Here is a 5,206-nt window from a genome sequence, read left to right on the forward strand (position 1 = left end):
GCGTTGGGGCGCTGCACCCTGTCACACTCAAGGGCAAGGGTCAAATGGGGAGATTATGGCTCTACCCTGTCACACACCAGAGCAAAGGCCGGTGGGGGCGAGGGGTTGGAGCACCGCAACCCTGTCACACACAGAGCCGCAGAGCAATCGGGGAGGTTGGGGAGGCTCCCCCCCCTATCAAGCACAGAGCAAGAGCGGATCAGGGGGCTGGAGCGCCTTTCTCCGGTCACCAACAGAGCAGGGTGGATAGGGAGGTTGTGGCCCTGCCCCTGTCACACACAGAGCTGCCGGGCGATCAGGGGGTTTGGGCGCTGCCCCCTGTCACGCTGATCCCGGTGCCGGGAGCCTTGCGGCTCCGCTGATCCCGGTGCCAGGAGGCATATTACCCTTTTACTATATGGGATAGAGGCCTGGTGCATGGGTAGGGGCTGGCTGGTTTGCCCTGAAGGGTGTCCTGGATCAGGGTGGGGGTCCCCACTGGGGTGCCTGGCTAGGCTGGCTGAGGGGCTGAGGGCTGTTTTCCCGCTGGCAGTTGACTAAAAGCTCCCAACCGCTACTTGTTTTCTTTTTTTTTTTATTCTGGGCCAGCTTTAGCTCTGAGGCCTCGCTGCTGAAAACATGGATACAATGTTGCGGTCCGGGGCTGACTGAAAGCTGGTTTTGTTTAGCTTCTTATTTGCAACATAGTAATAGTTGCTTAGAGTTGCAGTTGAGAGGCCGGCAAGTGAGGCAGGGAACGTTGGAGTCTGCAGTCCCTGGAGCAAGCAAGCCTCCCTGTTCGCTTCAGTGCATGGCTGCCGGCCGCCATCTTGGCTGACAGTTAATTTGCATAAGGATACGCTGATTAGCCAATGGGAAGGGTAGCGGTCGTACGCCAATTACCATGTTTCTCTTTTATTAGTGTAGATAACAGATGTTGGGGCAGATTTTGGCCCGAGAGCTGTACTTTGCCTGCCTCTGGGGATAGACAAAGTCTTTCTTGCCTATTTACCTGAGTAGTTATAACACTGTACTGAGATATATGATATATTGTCAAAATATTGATATTCATGGTCTAATTGAATATAGACACAAACAGAAGTCTTTGATTATGAAAACATGAAGTTGAAGGCCAGACTGCCTGCCTTTATATCCAGATTTTCTATTTACTATAGGTCCTTGGCCAGTAATTGTACTTTCTCTAGCCTGATTTCCTGCCCACAAAATAATGAAATATCATGTACCTATCTTATAAGATTCTTACAAAAATAATCTATGTGGAACATGATGGTGACTAGAACAGGGGAAGAACTCAGGGGAGGGAGTGCTGGGAAAAGGACTGAAGTTCACAATCGAGGGATTTGCTCAAGTTCCCACAGCTTTTGACGGCTGATATTCCATACAACCATCAGCATGCTTTTCCATAATGAAACGGTGCTACTGATATTAGGTGACTGAGCCCTGCAGTTTCAGAGACCAGAGAAATGTTTGCCCTGCTTACTGTCCATGTACCGATTCAGGAGACTCTCTTCCAGAAGTGCCATGTGCTGATCCATGGAGATGCTGACTTAATCACTCAGAACAATGTGCTAGGACATTGCACTGTCTTTCCAGCCGGTGATCAGTGTCAGGCCGCACATTGTCTTGCTTTTTTTAACCATCTGTCTTCACACAGGTTAAGGACCTATTCCTGTGTTTCAAACACCTTCTGAAAAAAAGTTAATGGAACATGAGCGGGTACAGACAGAACTGCTGACTCACCATACAGCATGCAAACTCCCTGCAGAATTCACTATTTAGTTCCTTTCCAACCTGGTCTTTCAAGACTTCTGACAGATACCCCTTTCAGGTTGATTTTTGGAAACAGAGTGATATGTTTCAGCATGTACATGGCCTTGTCACAAAACATAAAGTGCACATAATCAGATGAAGCTGCTGACTAGTTGCAGCATGCAGTTAACATGCAACATACCTGATGCAAGACTAAAATGGAGGAGGAAAGACTTTTTGACAAATGAAAGAAAAGCAGCTTTATTCACATAAGTTCATATTAACATTTTTATGAAGTATTTTATGGAATCATTGCCTATTAGACTTCTCAGAGATTTGGCTTGAAAATAATTGCAAAGCAGAAACTACTCCAGAAAGCAGGTCACATGCCTCCCATTCTGTACTTTTTCCCAATTACACTCTGCTATCATATAAATCACACACATCTAATACATGTATGTTTTTATTTGCTACAAGAATAATTTCAAACATTATTTCTTCTCCATTAAATTATATGTGCAAAATCTAAATAAATAAGTTGTTCAAGGTCATTTTATATGTCCAAAGTTGTTTAGTATATTAAAAATAACACGGTGACTCTAAACATTTTTCTTCATTTCACAATTGAATCATGTTCTCTCAGTGCCTTAGTGCTCCAAGGCTGAGATACCACCTGAGGAAGGAGATGGAAAGTTCCTTTAGAAGAAAAGAGGTTACTATTCAGTTGAATTATTTGACTGCTTTTAGGGAGATGATTGTTTGTTTAATGCCACTATAGCACAGTAAGATAAAGAATACTACATTTGAAAGCTGTTTAACAGAAACTCCATCATATTAGGCCAGAAAAGAAAAAAAAAAAACCTAGTAGGGAACTTGGAGTGTATGAAAATCCACCCTTTCTAGGTCAGAGATTTGGGGGGAAAGGAATGAGAGAGGCTAACACATATCAGTGGACATACCCACCTTTCCCTAGAGGTGGTGGAAGAGGGGAGAGGAAAATTCAGATGGCTGTGGGAAGTCTGAGACCACTGCAGACCAAAGCACCCAAGTAATAAGCGAAATCATGCAAATGATTACTCCTAAGGGGGAAAGGGGCAGGGCCCAATGCCCTAGATGGTGCATGCCTGCTCAGAGGAGTCTGAGGCCTGGTTCCTGGCTATTCCTCAGCTGCCTGCAGATTGCTGGGCCCCCGTGTTCAGCTTGCTTTGGTGACTGCCCTACGTGAAGCTCAGCTGGGCCCAGAGGCCAGGTGTCTGTGGGGTAGGAGAGCAAAAAATTCTCCTCTTTTCTCTTTGGGTCTCTGGATACTCTTAAGAATTAAACTGCTATAAGATACATTAACAGGAGAAAAGCGTACAAATTATATTGAATTTTCACATGGACAGGGGATCCTTCATGAGGAGCATAAAGACCCAAAGAAGTGACCAAAGCAGGAAGCTTTTATACCTTTTAGGCAAAGAAATGATAAATTTGTAAAGAATTGACAGAACAAAGGGGCTTAAGCCAGGGGTAGTAAATGATGGAAATGTAATCAGGATGATAAGGGTTAGTTTAACAAGGTTTGTTTGTACAGATTGCTTAGCCCCCAATTCCCTGTCTCTGGTGATAGGAATGTGTTAAGCCTTCTGGGACGAGGGTGTACCCTTTCACATGGGAGTTCATTTCTCCCGCTTTCAGGAAGACAGAAAGAGTGTCCTTCCTCTACCTGCTGTTTCTTAAATGCTTTTATTTCAAAGCAATCAATCTAACAAAGTGACATATTTTGGGGAGACATATTCTGAACCCCTCTAGTGGCTTAGATAGCAGGAGCAACTACTTTGACCAACAACTCCTGCAGTGACTTCCAGCATGTTACCTTGCAATGTTACCTCAAAATCACCTTTGGAAGAGGATCCTCAGTTAGTCAATATGCAACAGAGATCCAGAAAATACAGCGCCCACAGAAGAGCCCCTTATCCCTACAACTATAAATACATTAATACCTGTATATGCCCAGATTCCATAAAGGGGATTAAGAGTAAAGGACAGAACTCAGGGATGATTATTTTTTTTCCTAAATGCACTGAATCATCTATAAGAGCTTATTTAAACGATTTATGATAAGAGATAGATGTTTCAAAATTTTAAACATTATTAAGTGTAATGAGATATTTAGAATATTTAGAAGGATAAATAGTTAAACGGAAAGGATAATTTTTAAACTAGAGGTATTGCATATTTTAAAGTTGCTAAGAGAGTAGACCTTAAATATTCTCATCACACACAAAAACTCTGGAACTATGTATGGTGATGGATGTTGACGTACTGAGGTGATCACTTTGCAATATGTACAAATCTAGAATCATTATGTTCAACACCTGAAACTGATATAATGTTGTATGCCAATTATACTTCAATAAAATTTTTTGATTATTTAAAAAAGTAAGTAAATAAACTAGAAGGAATGAGATGTTTTACATTGAAAAATGTAAGTTTCTCAGATAGTGTATAGGACAATGGCTCACAAGGAAGAGAAGATCAGCTACAGAAATGAATGGAAGAATGTGTTGGGTTTTAGTGACTCAAAGGAAGCACATGAGCTGGGCATCGCCATTTTCAAAGACTGGAGTTCTACATGGCTTAAGTGGTTCCACATTCTATGGTAGCTAATTTAGGGAAGGATAAAGGGTATAAAACTTAGGATACTATTCCTATGAAATAGATATTGTTAGAGTGCATTTTAAGTAATAAGATTACATATGAGGGAACTAATCTCAAAGAAGTTAAACAATGTAATTAGGACCACTTAACAGAGGCCTGACTTATTTGACTTCCTGAAACAGTTGCAGAACATTTAACATTATACATATCAAGAACCTCTTTGCAGTCTCTGATTTGTGAGGTGAGTAATGTGTCCACACCAATCAAAATAATTAAATATATGTGTATTAGACCTATATATCAAAATAAATTGGGTTTTAGATGTTGGTTCAATCTATCTGAGTTAATATAAATGATGATATTTATCAAACCATTATACTGTGTCAATTTCTGGAAAGATTTTTCATGTTAAAAATGTGTGGGTTTTTTTAATGCTCAAGAGAATGATAGGGAAAACATGATAGAACCCATCAATCAGGTTTCAAATGGAGCTCTACAACCTCTAGGCTAACATGTCTTACACAGATCTCAGAAGTTGGTTGATATTTTCTTTATGAGAAAGTTTCACAGATACTGGAAAAGGCGACCCAAGGTCAATAAACTTCTCAGCAAACTTTGTGGGAGAAATTGAATTGCAAACAGAAAAAAATTGGGAAGCAAAATAAACCTAGTCCAGAAGAGAAAAATGTAATCTATCACATTTAAAAGGAAGCATTATACTCTAATTTACAAATTACAAATTATTTCAATAACAAAACATTAAGGTCTCTATTAAATTATTCTATTCTATCTCTTTAACCATAGATTTAATATTCCA

The sequence above is a fragment of the Myotis lucifugus genome, unplaced genomic scaffold (assembly GCF_000147115.1).
Source record: "Myotis lucifugus unplaced genomic scaffold, Myoluc2.0 scaffold_1451, whole genome shotgun sequence".
Classification (NCBI taxonomy): domain Eukaryota; kingdom Metazoa; phylum Chordata; class Mammalia; order Chiroptera; family Vespertilionidae; genus Myotis; species Myotis lucifugus.